We start from the raw sequence: 15,575 nt of genomic DNA, 5'->3' as shown, positions 1-15,575 counted from the left end.
GTCTAAGAAGGCTTCTGTCACAGGTCGGATTACTCAGGGAACAGACACTGAGACAGAGATTTGCAGATAGGTGTTTTATTGGGGAGTGCTTCTGGGATAAACCCTTGTGGAAGGAAGTGTGGAAGTAGGACTTGGCACAGTGCAGAGAGGAGCTGTGGTGCAGCCACAACGGAGGGACTCCTGAGGGTCTCACCACCAGGTTTACCCACGCAGTGGGCAATGGAAAGCTCCCACAATATTTCTGCACATATCCCTCTGGCCAGGTGCAGCCACGTGGTTGCACCTACCTGGAAGAGCCATGTGTTCAGCTAAAAAAATCAAGAAAGAAAGCAAAAGTGAGTATTGATGTCACCTGGAAGTGTCTGCCACGTATCCCTTGATTCGATGTCTATCTCCAACCATCGTCCCATTTGCCTGCTCCTCCTCAGAACCTGGCTTCCTCCACTTCTGCATCTGTCTTTGCTCCAGAAAGCCCACCTGCCATCTCCTTTTGGATGTTGTGTTAGTCTGATTGTGTTGCCTCTTCCAGTTGCGTGTGACAGTATTCAAATTAGCTCCCAGGGAAATAAAAAGATTTATTTCCTCCACCACCTCGTCCTTCTGTGCTATTCCTATGGTTTCCCCCATCTCCACATGTTCACTCCCACTCTTGCTGTTTCTTACATGGCAACCACAGGCATCCTCTTGAAACATACAAACGAGACTGCACATAACATGATGACTAGGGGTGTACCTGGAAGAAATGGGCCTTGGTGCATCCAAAATAAGAGCATCCAATTCTTATTTCCTGTTGGGCGAGTCCCAAACTACAATTCACCTGTCACTTATCACAGCACTTGCCCCCTGAAGACTTGTTCAGCACCTATTTCCTCCCCTAAACTAGAAGCTCTGGGAGGGCAGGGGTCTTGCCAGTCACATATCCCACCACATCCCAGCCACCATTTGGAGCACATCGCCCTGGGGTCTTGGTGAAGCCAGGATGATGTTCTTGGGATGTGTAGGAGGGGGTCTTGGAGCCAGCGGCTTCCCCCACCGCACCTTAGATTTCTCAGAGTTCGCAGTCCCGACGTAGGAAAGGACCCAGGAAGAAAGAGGAGGATGGGAAGGCAGGCTTGGCCTAAGAGGGAGAGCACCTGAGAAAGAAGGTAGAAGAAAGTGGAAGATAAGAAGTACAAGCAGAATAAGAGGGATGAAGAAATCCAGAGAAAAAGGGGGCTAGGGACAGTAGGAGGTGGGGGGAGGAAGAGAAACCACTCTTTTTGAACAGGCTGGGGTTTTCCCCAATACACTGATTCAGAGGCATGGGAAGCCGAGACCGCCTGCCCTGTGTTGTGGCTGTCTTAGTCAGCCCAAGACCACTGGAAGAGTGTGAGGGTTACCCAGCAGGAGGCTCCCCCAATCAGGAGCTCCCACAGTCTGTGGTGACTGTCCCCAGCACCCTAAGTCAGTGTCTAATGGTGGCCTGAGCCCAGGAATGCTCTATCGGGACATGCAATTACAAGGGTTGGGTTACAGCCCCAGCACTGGCAAGGGCTCGGTGGCAGGAGATAAGAAGGTGGCACCAGGAAGGGTTGTGTATGTGCTAACTTGTGGGCTCCCAGCACACCCCCAGGGCTGGCTCACAAAGCTTCCATTGTTGGGGTCTGGCTCCCAGCCCATCGCCAGCCAGATAGGAGCTGATGTTCTGACAAGGCAAGAAAAGCACACCCCAAGTTCGTACAGATGCCGTTACCCCATCCTTATCAGGCTGAGGGAAGGGAGCTAACAAAGCTAATGTTGATTCAGAGAACAAAAAGAAAGGAATATTAGCAATCATGGCAAAAGCCAGTTCCGGCTGCTGGGATGGGGGTCAAAGGCCATCTGGGGATTTTATACTGAGCCAGCTGGAGGCAGGGATGGGATGGTCAGGAGTGTCCAGTGGGTGGGGGAGGAGGCCAGCTGGGGTGCCCAGTCCAGTACTGGGTGCTGTTGTGGGGGCAGAAGCCAGGCCCATGCACTCTGCCGCCTGGGCCTTGAAGTCTAGTTAGGAAAAAACATGGTTCATTTCTTCACCCAATGTCGTCAAGAGCCCACCGTGAGCAGGCTGTGTTTGTAGGTGCTAAGGACTCCTGGGGGCTGACATTCCAGTGGAATGTACCTAAAGACTAGTCCTAAAGACTAAGGAAGAACATTTCTCTGCATCAACATAGTGGGTCAGACAGAGGGAAAGGGGTGGTGGTGATTCTGGGATGATGGTGATTCTGGGGGTGGTGGTGAGTCAGGAAAGGCACTGAGGACTGCGCCCGAGCTGGAGGCTGAGGGAGCAGTGCAGATTATGACCAGGAGGTGGGTGTGAATCCCAGCTCCTTCCCTGGCTTGCAAGGAACTTGGTCTCAGTTTCCACATCTGTAAAATGGGGATGATGAGAGAAACCAGTCAGGAGGTTAATATTAAGGATGGAAAGGAAACACATGTAAGCAGTGAGCACAGTGCCCAGCACATTGGCACAGGGTAAATCAGTATCACCAAGGTGAGTGAGATGCAGCCACCACTTGTAGGTGGCTGACAGTTCTAATGTGAGAGGTAAGACATGGGAAAGGTGGGATGGATCCAAGCTGAGTGGTGAGCTAGGATTGGGTTAGTTGGTGAAGAGTGGGGAAGGCAGGCAGCTCGGAGGAGAGGAAGAGCATGAGCAGGATAGTGGCAGCTTCAAGGAGCCCAGCCTGTGGTGGCAGTGGGGGTGGGGGTGGGGATGGGGGTGGGGTCATTCCCATGCCTGCCCATCCCCCACAGAACACAGAGTGAGCGCTCCACAGACAGCAAGTGTGATCACTATTTAAAAATTCTACTGTGCCATTTTAAAATATAGATTTGGAAGAAAAGGGCACTTTGAGGATTAAACGTCTCAAGAATATGTCAGCTTGCAGAATCTGCTGCTCCCAAAGCAGGGAGTAAAGAAGCCCATTCAATGAAGACTAGACGTTGATTAAAAGGAAAGGGAATGGACGGGGTGCAAGGCAAGGCTGGTTGCTGGGAAACCCGCTGATTAGAAAGGGGCCTTGGGGTGAACTTATGTCCCGTGCGTGCTTGTCATGTGCCAGTGTGGGTCTGAAACAAAGCTGCCACAGGCGGACAAGGCATGGAGAAACAGGGAGGCCTATTAGTCCACTCTGGCTGCCATAACAAAATGCCACAGACCGGGTGGCTTAAACAATAGACTGTTATTTCTCACAGTTCTGGAGACTGGAAGTCCTAGGTCAAGGTGCCAGCTGATGAGGGCTCTCTTCATGGCGTGTAGACAGCCATCTTCTGGCTGTATCCTCACATGGCCTTCCCTCTGTGCAGGTGTGGAGAGAGAGAAATCTCTCAGGTCTCTTCCTCTTCTTATAAGGACACAGTCCTATTGCACTAGGGCTGCACCCTTACGACCTCATTTAACCTTAATTACTTCCTTAGAGGCCTTACTTCCAAATACAGCCACACTGGGTGGTTAGGGCTTCAATATATGAATTTAGGGGGGACAGGGGAACACAAACATTCAGTCCATAACAGAGGCCTTCTTTAGTATGCAAGGAAATAAGGCTTTCCCTGGGATTAGCAGAACAGACCCACAGATTTAGCTCTCCTCTTGGGGCAATTAATGCTGACAGCAAAAGAAGAGCTACAGATGGTCCATTGCTCTCTGGGAGCTCTGAGAACAGTTCCCAGTGAAATTCTCAAATCCAAATAAGGAAAACAATTAGCTTCTGTAATCATTTATTACCAGTTGGAACTTAATGATGGAAATACCTAACTGTGCTCAGTTGCTTGTATTTCTTTAAATCTTAACCATTGGTGAGTAGCAAGACTTTATGCCTCTTAGTTTAGGAAAGGTTGTAATTACAAGAAAAGTTCACTAAGATAGAAAAAGAGTATACAATGTTCCATCTCTTAATTATGAATACCTTAGAAAATCTTAACTGGTTGGTTCACATTATATAAAGGTTAATTGCTGTTGTTATTCATATGATGACTGTCAGGTGAATAGCAGGTGTGGTACTTGCAGGGGAAGAAAAATAAACCTCAATGGAGCCTATTATGTGCCTGTTCTTTTATATACACCATCTCATTTAATGTTTCCAACAACCCTGCAAAATTAGCATTAGTCCCCTTTACTTGTTGACTTGTTTGTTTTAGGGAAAGGTTAGGTGGATTTTTTTCCCCATTTTACAAAGCAGGAAACTGAAGCTCAGAGGGGTTAAGTAACTAAGTGGAGGTGATCCAGCTAAGTAAGTGACAAAGCCAGGATTCAAACTTGGGTGTTTCTAAAGCTGATGCCCATGTTCATTACACTCTTTGCTGCCTGAGGCTTGCAAACCCAAACCGATGAGGCATAACAAATGTCACGCACACAAGCAATCAGCTACGTCACCCAGCCACGTGTACACATACTTATACACTCAAGTCTACGCCTGGCCATGGACCCCTTTCTCATGTTCAGCCATGGTCCTTGGCTATCTAGGTCCCAGCTGGGGACCGTTCTAAGTGAATGGAAGGATGTCAAGGTGATCCCAGCACAAGGTCAAGGTGACACCTGCCTTTTCCACTTCTGAGCACCAAGGACTGATTTTGTAACCATGGGTCCTTCTTTGTCTCAGCCTTTTATAGAGAGCAGAGGCTACACGCACAGTTTGAATTTCCTTTGTCTCTATTTGCCCAATCTTGCATGATGGCCTTGTATTTCAGATAAACACTGACTATTAATAGTAATAAATAAAATATTGCATCATTTTATCCGGGAACTTTATACTCAATAAATCTTTATTACATTCATTAATATAGAAATGAGCAAAAAGCACAGAGGAAGAAAAAGGCTTGTATTTGGAAGAAAGCAAGAAAAATCAGTTTGCCTGGAACATGAAATGGACACATCTGTCACAGAGAATAAAATGAGAAAAGTCCCATACTCCATACTCCGGTGCTCAGAGCAGGTCCTTGTACCAAATCAGTACTGATCAATAGTGACTGAGAGACGTGTGTGAGGGGGGTGGTGTTAAATGCTGGAAAACATAGTGAAGATGTCAGAACAGAAATGGAGGGTGTGGTGATGACAGTGGCTTCGGTCCTGGGGTATTTGAGAGAGTCAAATGGCTAACAGGCTGCAACCTCCACACCCTTAAAACTTAGACTTGCAGAGAGACCACATCCTGATTTGATGAGGAACTGAAACTCACCTCCCAAGCATTTAGGTGCCTGTGCCCACCTCAGGCAGGGGCAGCTCAGCCCAGGCAGCGGAGGCCTTCACAGGCCAGCTGGCTGAGCGACCTCCTCAGGGCAGGGTTTCCACCACAGGCCTCAGCCAGGTTTGATGTTCAAGGGGCAGAACAAGTGCAAACCCAGATTCTCCCCTCCCTGCCCAAGGAGCAGAGGGGGCCCCCAACACCCGTGGTCCTGAGGTCAGGAGTCGCATCACCCCCTCAGAATAGGGTTCCCTCAAGGCTCCTTACGCAAAACAGCCTCTGGGGAGTTTCCCTAAGCCTCTGAAACAGGCGGCTGCACTCCCAGCCTGAGGCTGCCAGGCAGTGTTCTGGGGAGAGGGGGGAAATAGTCTCCCATTGTCCCCCTGGGCCTGGCAGCACAATGGGAGCCTGTGTCATGCCAGCAGCTGTACGTGGCTCTGCCTGTGGTAGACACCAGCCTTGGAGAAGCACACAGCCTGGAGGACGTTGTCTGTTTCATGTCCCTCTTGGTGGGACCTGTAGGCTGGGACCTGTAGGCTGGCTCTCAGTGCCGGAAGGGTCACCTGTGTCTGGGGGGTGCTGGCTGTCTCTTGTAGTCCATATACGTGTGTTCACACCATTAGGTTTGATCCGGTGCAGCCAAGTATATATGCTTGTGCGTCTGGATGTGACGACACACGAGTGCCTGGGGCTGGCTGAGCAAGACTGAAAGTACATACACATGTGGACCTGTGTGTGTGCACTGAGGGCAGGTAATGCATCTGAGCATGTGGGGGCACACGTGCCTAAGTCTTCTCCTCTGCCCAAAGAGGGTGTCTTCCCTAAGCACCAGGCCAGGAAAAGTAGAACTGGCTGTAACTCTTTCTTCAGAGAAAACTACCGTAATATCAGGACTAAGACTCTGTCCAATTGAAACTTAGGCTCTGCGCAGGCGCAGGTGCACACAGACTCCCTGGGGCTCTGGACTTGGCGGCCAACTGCACTTGGCTCCTCCCTGTAACGCCTGGCTTCTCCCTCCTACTGCTTCGCTGCAGCCTGGATGATCAAGGACGCTCATCTGGGTTGGGGACCCTCAGACAAGTAGGGGCAGTGGAAGGACAGGAATGGCTGAAGCTCTTCCTTGTTTAGGAGCTGCCCAATTCGGCCTTGCATCCTTCCCATCCCAATCTCCCGCCCCTCCCCCTCACGAATCAGAGCCCAGCTAATCCAGCCTGCCCTTCCAACCTTGCTGGAATCAGGAAGAGATTTCAACTCCCTTCAACTAAGTCCAGCAAACATTTACAGAGGGTCTTCCAAGCACAAGGCTCTGTAACGCTGTGAGCGGGAGGGAGAGGCCCTCTGCCAGGTCCGCCTCCTTGATAACTTCAGGCTTAGGGCAATGAGGCCCCACCTTAGGGCTTTGCTCCCTACCAACACCCACAGCTGCTGCCTGCATCCCAATCCCCACCTCCCCTAAACTGGCTATGTAAATGGAGGCCTGCCTGGTGAGGGGAAACTCAGAGCTTCCGGAAGAAAATGCCCGGCTGCACTGGGCACTTCCACGTTCAGGGTTCTCTCCCCTTACTCCAGGGCTCAGAGAAACCCTTTGAGGGGCAGCTAAAGGAGGAGAGGGCCGAGGACCTTTGCCCTCTTTAGGAGATGGCATCAGGAGCTTAGGAGGCTGGGCTTGCTTTCTGATGAGAAGGAAAAGCTACTCCTCCTCCAAAAGGGGACCTCCTGCCTTCATAGTCCAACCCGCAGGCATGCAATTTCTCAACTTATCCCCCTGAAGCTCCCTCACTGAATCTTAGTCTCCCAACTGAAATGTGCAGTATGATCCTTTGGGGGAAGTGTTAAAGTATTGAGTTGGGTTTTTGGTGTGTGTGTGTGTGTGTGTGTGTGTGTGTGTGTGTAATCTACAAATTGAAGACTTAACAAATAGTTAATAAATTGATTGTCACTGTGTCCTCCCTCAGTCCCAGTTTCAGACCCCCCTTTTCCCTCCCCACTGAAGGTTCTCTAGGAATCCTGGGAATGAGGGTGAGCTCCTCTGTGTGGACTGTTTGGGGGGCACCTTCCCACTCTGGCTCACTTTCAGCGAATAACTTTATTACTGTGTAAGTGCTCCAACGTGTCACCAGTGTGGTATGTTTTGTAAAAACGATGCCTTAACAGAAGAATATTTTCATACTTTGTAAATGAGAGGGACGTAACAGGAAACTCTTCCTTAGCCCACAGATCTTCTGGTAATCAAATTTAAAGGCAATTTGTGCATTTTTCTTTTACAGAAAGATGAATGGGTTCTAGATTCACTGACCTTTTCTATAACACCTTTTCTATTGGTAGTGTGCCACCCCAGGGGCCATTTCAGACAAAAAAAAATAAATAAAAAAATCAGTTCTAGCAAGCTATAGGGGACATTTTAATGATAAATGAGAGAGGAACAATGTTTTCAAGTAAAATGTATGCTAAAGAGAGAGCATTTTGAAAATGGTGATTTGGAAATATTTTCATGATAAGGTGAGCTAATTTCTGAAAACTATCTAAATATGTCACTTATTAAAAACTCTACACCGTTAAAAAATAAGCTTGGAAAATTCTCTAAAGAATTTAAGAGCACTTTGGATCTGTTGGTTAAAAATATAAACCACAAATCCTTCCAATTGTTTTGTCAGAATAATTGTTTGAAATCAGGAAAGGTAGACATTTGCTAGCTAAATGTCAAATTGTACAATGGATGGATGGATGTGAAATATAAACGTGAGTTAATGGGTACAGTGAATGACACAGGCCTATCACTGGGTGAGGTATCTCTTATAACTATGGCCATTATGGATACCAGGACTCAAAACAAATTAAATCAGATGTTCAAACTGCTGTATCACAAAGTATTGGAAAATGACTTAAAATGCAACGCATGCGATCGCAGACAGCGTAGTGAGCGTTTTCACAGAGAACCTTCATAGCATCCCTGAGCCCAAGGATCAACCCAGCAAGAGTCTATCCTACTCCTGGACGCCCTGTTACATGAGATAATAAATATCCTTATTCTCTCATGCCTGATAATAGAGACTCTTTCTACCTTGTTTCTAAGACAGCTTGAATCAGAATTCCTATCGCTCGCAGCTGAAAGCTTCCTGAGCTACCACTTCAAATCTTAGGGTTGCTTCCAGCCTAAGCACTTCATTGGAACTGGGTCTTGGGGTGGTGTCACAAAGGAGATCCCAGGGGCAGTTTGTGAGATTGGGAAGCAATCATACTAGAAGTACCCAGGCAATTTGGAGCCTCCCTCCTTATCAGACCTGTGAGAAAACAGGAAAATCTTCTAAGATGGCTCTAGCCCTTGACCTAACAATAATGACAATAACATAAAATAGCTAATATTTATTGAGCATTTACTATATGCCAGGCTCCATTCTAGGAGCTTTGCCTGTGTCATTTCATTTCAGCTTCCTAACAATCGGATGAGGCAATGCTATCGTCCTTGTTTCCATGTGAAGGCACTGAGGTATAGAGAATTTGTCCAAAGTTATAGAGCTTGCGAGCCTCATAGCTGGTATTTGGACACAGGTTGTGTTGGCCTAGGGTGCTCACTCTTCATCACTACAGCACATGGCCCCTGACCCTTGTGTTCTTGCTTGATAACAGAGAGGCTCTTTTTCACTTATGCTGAGACCATGCTGAGAGAAACGTCTGCTTATTGAGCTTTACTTATATCAACCCATAAAGTTCATTCCAACTGGCAGTGACAACCATAACTTCATCCACCCATATTTAAGGACATGAGTTCCAACCTTGGAATTTTGCATCTCGAAGAGAATGGATACCCTGTTCCATTTCTCAAAGGGCCATCAAATGGTGTCTCAACAACTGCCCCAAAGTTCCCATGAAAATCTCCCCAAAAGAGGACTTCCAAATGCTAACACTCCAGTGTGAGCACGCCTGCACCTTATGAATCATTGTAAGATTAAGGCAGGAAAAAGATATGCACATAGAGAGGTAGTATCACGTCACAGCTCTGGAGTTGGGCTACCTGGCACCAATCCTGGCTGGCCACTCTCTAGCTAAGCAAACTTGGGTTAGTTATTTAACCTTTTTTTGTGCCATAGTTTCCTCATCTGTAAAAGAAGAAAAACAATAGTTCATACCTCACATGGATGTTAAGAAGATTAAATTAGTCAACATTTGCAAAGTACTTAAAACAGTACCTGGCAGAGTATATAAAGAACTCTTAGAACTCAATAGCAAGACGATAAACAATCCAATTTAAAAATAGGCAAAAAAAATTAAACAGATATTTCATCATATAAAATATATTGATAAGAGATGTTCAACTTCATTAGTAATTAGGGAAATGCAAATGAAAACCTTAAGGAAACACCACTAACTAGAATGGCTACAATTTTAATATCAAGAGCTAAAGAAAATGCAAAGCAATTGGAACTGTCATATGTTCCTAGTGGAATACAAAATAGTGCAGCCACCTAGGGAAACAGTTTGGCAGTTTCTTATAAAGTTAAATATTCATGTAGCAAATGATTCAGCAATTCTGCTTCTAAGTATTTACTCAAAAGAAGTGAAAATACCTGTGCACACAATACAAGTACGTCAGTGTTTGTGGCAGCTTTATTCACAACTGCCCCAAACAGGAAACCACTCAAGTGTCCATCAACTGGTGAAAGGAGAAACAAATGCTGTATGTCCATACAATGGAATACTACTTAACAACCAAAAGGAACAAACTACCCATATACACAACATGGATTAAGCTAAAAAGTAATGTGTTAACTGAAAGAAGCCATACAGAGAAGACTACATAATGATTCCACTTTGGGACATTCTGGAAAAAAGGCAAAATTATAGGGAGAGAAATCAGACCAGTGGTTCCCAGAGTTTGGAAGAGAGGAATGACTGAAAAAGGGCATGAGGGAATTTTTTGGGGTAATGAAAATATTCTATATCTTGATTGTAATGGTAGTTACATGCCTGCATAAATTTGTCAGAACTCATCAAACTTACACTTGAAAAGTGAACTTGACTGTATGTAATTTGTATTTCAAACCTGATGTCAGAAAAACAAACAGTGCTTAGCATATAATTCTACATAAGCATTTAATAAAGCAAATATTTTAAACATAAAAAAGTCTAGAAGTATACACCCAAAATAGTATCAGAGATTATCTCCAAGTGACAAGATTATTGTGATTTTTTTCTACTTTCTTCTTCCTGTTTTCTGTGTATAAAAATAAACAGACTCCATTATAAAAAATAGAAATTGAAAAACTGATTCTAAAGTCTATATGGAAGTGCCAAGCACCTAGAAGAGCAAAAACAGCTTTCAAAGAAAAAACTCGAAAGCAAACACTACTTGATTTCAAAATGTATTATAAAGCTACAGTCGATCAAGATGGTGAGATATTGGCATAAAGATAGGGAAATGGATCAATGGAACAGAATCAAGAGACCAGAAATAGACCCATACTCGTATGAACAAGTGATTTTCAACACAGGCACAAAGGCATTGTGGTGCAAAAGGGATAATCTTTTCAACAAATGGTGCTGGAACAATTACATATCCATGAGGAAAAAAGTAAACTTCTATCTATACTTTGTATCATATACAAAACATAACTCAAAATGGACTGTAGATATAAATGCAAAACCTAAAACTATAAACATCTAGAAGAAAACTTTGGGACCATAGGGTAGACAAAAATTTCTTAGGTATAGCACCAGAAGCATGACCCATAAAAGAACAAAATTGATAAATTGGACTTCTTCAAAGTTAAAAATGTCTACTCTTCACACTGGGGAAGAGTAAAAGAATGAAAAGAAGAGCCATAGACTTGGAGAAAATATTTACAAATCATATATCTGATAAAGGAATTATATCCAAAAATTATTTTAAAACCTCTTAAAAACTTAATAATAAGAAAACTGTCTGATAAATAAAGTGTAAAAGATTTGAGACAGCGCTAAAATGAAAGACTAACCGTATCAAGTTTTGGCAAGGATGTGGAAGAACTGGAACTTGGGTACAAAGCTGGTGAGAATGCAAAATGGTACAACCACCAAACACTTTGGAAAACATTTTGGCGGGGTTTTAAAAAGTTAAATATACCCTATCATGTGATCCAGACATTCCACTCCTAGGTATTTACCCAGAGAAATGAAAGCATATGTCAATACAAACACTTATTCACGAATGCTCATAGCAGCTTTATTTGTAATAGCCAAGTACTGGAAACAACCCAAATGTCCATCAACAGGTGGATGGATAAACAAACTGTGGTATATCTATACAATGGAATATTGTGCAACATTAATAACGAATGAACTATTACTACATACTGCAGCATGGATGAGTCTTAAAAATAATTATTCTGAGAGAAAAGATAAAAAGAATATTGTATAACTTTGTTTATATAAGTTCTAGAAAATTCAATTTTCTAGAAACAGAAAGCAGATCAGAGATAGCCTGGAGATGGGGAAGAGGTGGGAGAAAGGAATTACACAGGATGAAACTTTTAGGATGATGGAAATGTACATTTTCTTGATTGTGTGATGGGTTTCAAGTGTGTATAAATATGTCAAAACTTATCACATTGGACACTTTAAATATGTGAAGTTTATTATAGGTCAATTATACCTCACTAAATCTATTAAAAAATAAACAGATTTCTTTTGTAACAAAATATATTTCTTAACAGGCAGAAATATGAGACTAACATTGTATATTATACATACATATTTTTGTGGATAGTTACTGTGTGGCCCTATTTAATTATTCATATACAATTTAGAAACTTTGTAATGTACAGACTATGGGTATATCATTATAGCTACTTCAGTTTGGTTTTGTGGTCAGTTCTATAAAAATTTGTAAATGAGGCCTTTGGCCAGGAACATAATCCTGTATTATGATATTATTTCTGTGGGAAAATTAGAAATGGCTTACATTATATTGACATGGTTCCTTCCCTCTGTCTCCAGGCTCTCTCTTCTTAAATCCATCTTACATACTATTGCCAGACTTACCTTTAAAAAAACAAACAGCAACCAAAAATTAGATTATTTACTTCCCTGTTAAACCCTCAGTAGTTCCAAATAGTAAAGGTTAAAGTTCATACCATGACATTTAAGGTCCTTCACAATTGGACCCATCTACCTCACCAGTCCCAGCTCCAGGACTTTCCCTTCCTTTATGCGTCTGAATCATTTGTCAGGTATTTCCAGGTATGTCCTTCCCTTTCACTTCATTTGTGCATCTGGAAAAGTCTCTCATTCTTCAAGACTCATTTCAAATATCACCCCCTCTTAAGAGTCTTCCCAGATTTCCCCCAAACAGAATCCCTCTTTTCACTGCACTCCCATAGCACCTTACACATACATCTACTAGAGCACATTGTACTATAATAATTAAGATGCATATGTATTAGTCAGGTTCCAGGTTCAGCTGCTATAACAAAAACAATGACCAAAATCCCCCCCACCCCACCCCAAATACCAGTGGTTTGAGCAAGTTTGTTTCTCTCACATAAAAGTCCTAACTGGCACGTTGGCTCAGCTCTGCAATGTTGGCATCCAAGCTACTTCTCTCTTGTTGCTCCACCACCCTTAGAGTTTTGCCCTCATGTGCATGGACCAACACAGCTCTCCAACATGTTTACCTTCAAGCCATCAGGACAGGGGGAAAAGGGAAGGGAGAGTGTTTCCTGCCTTTTTACGATATGATCTTGAGCCATCACTTTGTTCACATTCCATTGGCCAGAACTTTGTTACAGCCACATATAACTTCAGAGACTGGGAAATTCAGCTTTATCCTGGGTGGCCATGTGTTTCACTAAATTCAGGTGTTATATTATGAGAGGGAAGGGAAAAATGAATCTGTGGGTAAATTAGAAATCTCTGCCACAGTCCATCTCTTTAGCAACCCAACTATCTATATCTATAATCATCTTTCTTTTCAGACATAAAGGCATACAGCTTCAAGTACCGTGCCGTCCTGCACCAGCATTTTAATCAGGACTGAATGTGGTTACCTGTGACCTGGAGACCAACACACTAAAAGGTAAGTTACCTACCTCCTGACCCTCCTCCAACACACAATGATGGACCAAGAACTACGCACCACAATTAAAAAACAGCAACTCTTATACAGAAAATAAAACAATGGAAACTACACAGATGGCCCCAGTCCACAGCAATTACCAAAGAATGCCAGTGAGAAATTATAAAGGCTTCTTCCCTTTCTGTTTTCTAGAAGTAACTCCCTTGTCAGTCCTCCTTGCCCCCTGGCTTTGGCCTCTGCGAGGCTGTTACTAGGTCATTATCCTCCATAACCACATCTAAAGTGGGCATTGAAGAATCTGCGTCTCTCAGACTTCCAGACTATTTGCTTCTAGTCAGTAACTGCAGCCAAAGGTCTTGTCCTGACAAAGTTTGTTGGGCTGAAAACTCTGGCTGTATTTTTACTGGCTTCCGTGCTCTGCCCAGACCCTTCTCTAGGCCTAATGGCTATTATCTTCAGGGCATCTGAGACAATAGGCTTGGGTGGAAAGGGAACCACCCTTAATCTGATCTTGGCTGCTGGGCTGGCTCCCATTGTGTGGCAGAGAATTCTTAACTAGGAAAGCTTGAGAAAGGCTCAGGGCCTTAGTCTTAACTCTGACGGAGGCTGTCTTTTCAGAGCCAGCTTAGGTCACTGCTTCCATTTGGGATGCAGAAGCAGTTGGCTTTTACAACCCGTCAAGTCTCCAAATTTCCAGACTCTCAGTCAACCTAGATTACAGGCAGCAGGTCGAGGTGCCCCCTTAGCCGAACTGTATTCCCTTCCATCTCTGCTTGCAAATTGGCTAGGTCACACCTGAACTCAATTCTCTGTTTTAGGAATCTTATGAATGCAGCAAGAAGCAGTCCATACTCACCAGTTATCAAGTTCTCCTAGAGTTCCCGGCTCCGAGAACACATGATCTTCCTGTCAAGCTATCAATCATAGATACCAGTTTTACTAAGTCTTCTGCCAGGGCTTCACAAGGGTCACCAACTCTCCAGGCTGCATATTTGTGTCTGCTTCATCTGACTGTGAAGCCAGCGCCACATACGTGAGTATTTTTATGACAGTACTCTACTTGCAGGTAGTCTAAATGAATTATGGAATCGATTTTGGCAGCTGTAACTGAGAGACCAAACATAACAGCAGCTTAAACAAGATTGAAAGTTGATTTTTCTTCCACGAGAGCGTCTGCGCTGGTGTGATGGTTCTGCTCTGCAAAGTCACAAGGGCTCTGGGCTTCTTTTGTCTTGTGGTTCCACCATCCCGGGACGGTGTCTCCATGCACATGGCCCAACATGGCTCCCCCTCAAGTTCACGTTCCAGTGAACAGGAAGAGGGAAAGGGGGAAGGGAGGGTGCAAGCCAGAAGTTGTGCATATCACACCTGTTCACCTCTCTTTGGGCATATGGCCATACTTAGTTGATAGGCCATGAAATACAGTCTTTATTCTGGGCTGTTTTATCATAATGAGAGAGGAGGGGAGAAAGTGATACAGGGAGATAATTAGTCATCTCGGCCACAGCCTGTCTCCTCTTGAGAGAACTCTTTGAGGGGTAAGGACCTCACCTTACCATCTTCATCATCCGTAGGCCCAGCCAAGCGCCCAGCACAGGATCTGTGACCATGGATGTTCAACTTCCATTTCCCCAGACCATCATGCAATCCCATCACAGCGGACATTTGTAGCATGAGTCCTATTTGAAAGGCACCTGCACCAGTGTAACCCAGGTGTCCCCAGCCTGCGTGTCTTCACGTTCTAAGAATCGCCTCCCGTGCCCAATATTCCCGAGGCCTTTCCGAAGAGGGCACTTTGTTTCTCCCAACTCAGGTGCCTTAGAGGTGTCTTTGCTCATCGTGACCCTCAGCGCTATTCCTATGGTCCCCTCTTGGAAATGCCTCTTGCCTAGTGGATGCCAGTCTCCTTTCTTCCTGCCCGTGGGCCAAGAACCCAAGGCTAACATGTGTGGCAGATGTTTAATCAAGCTCAGGAATAATGGAGGGTGATTATAACACAGGGTGGAAAACAACTCCAAATTCAAGGTCACATCCTCAAAACGCGTTGGTTATTCCCCATCACAGGGAATTTCTCCTTGGCAGTGTTCGTCTATTGGTCCCTACTCTGCCCCACATGGTATTTTTCAAGCCTTCTCTCCAGATGCCCAGCATCTCTCTATTCTCACCTATTCCTGGGTCCACTGAGGACTCCTGTGAGCTGCTCTCCCAGCCTCACAATTCCCCTCACTTCATCCTGCAGCCAATTTAGCTCTTACTTCATCTCAGCCTTTACCCCTCCAGGTGGCCCAGGAGCACTCAGCTGTCTGAACCATAAAGGTCCATCACTA

General features: G+C 44.7%; 2 long non-coding RNA genes across 2 annotated transcripts in view; one reads left to right on the top strand and one right to left on the bottom strand.

Annotated features, from left to right (window-relative positions):
- LOC141571531 (uncharacterized) overlaps positions 1 to 15,575 on the top strand; it is a 115,501-nt gene that overhangs the window by 92,026 nt on the left and 7,900 nt on the right. The window contains exons 4-5 of the long non-coding RNA XR_012496313.1: positions 13,148 to 13,248; positions 14,067 to 14,281. This is a non-coding gene — a long non-coding RNA (uncharacterized LOC141571531). The remainder of the gene's footprint in view (positions 1 to 13,147; positions 13,249 to 14,066; positions 14,282 to 15,575) is intronic.
- On the bottom strand, positions 67 to 14,947 carry LOC141571533 (uncharacterized). Its single transcript, XR_012496315.1, has 4 exons — positions 14,105 to 14,947; positions 12,136 to 12,215; positions 3,212 to 3,316; positions 67 to 308 (listed from the first exon to the last, which is right to left on the bottom strand). It is a non-coding gene; the product is annotated as an uncharacterized LOC141571533 (long non-coding RNA).

This window comes from Rhinolophus sinicus, linkage group LG05 (genome assembly GCF_036562045.2).
Source record: "Rhinolophus sinicus isolate RSC01 linkage group LG05, ASM3656204v1, whole genome shotgun sequence".
Classification (NCBI taxonomy): domain Eukaryota; kingdom Metazoa; phylum Chordata; class Mammalia; order Chiroptera; family Rhinolophidae; genus Rhinolophus; species Rhinolophus sinicus.
Note: the sequence above shows the minus strand (reverse complement) of the source record. Positions and strands in the feature narration are given on the sequence as shown.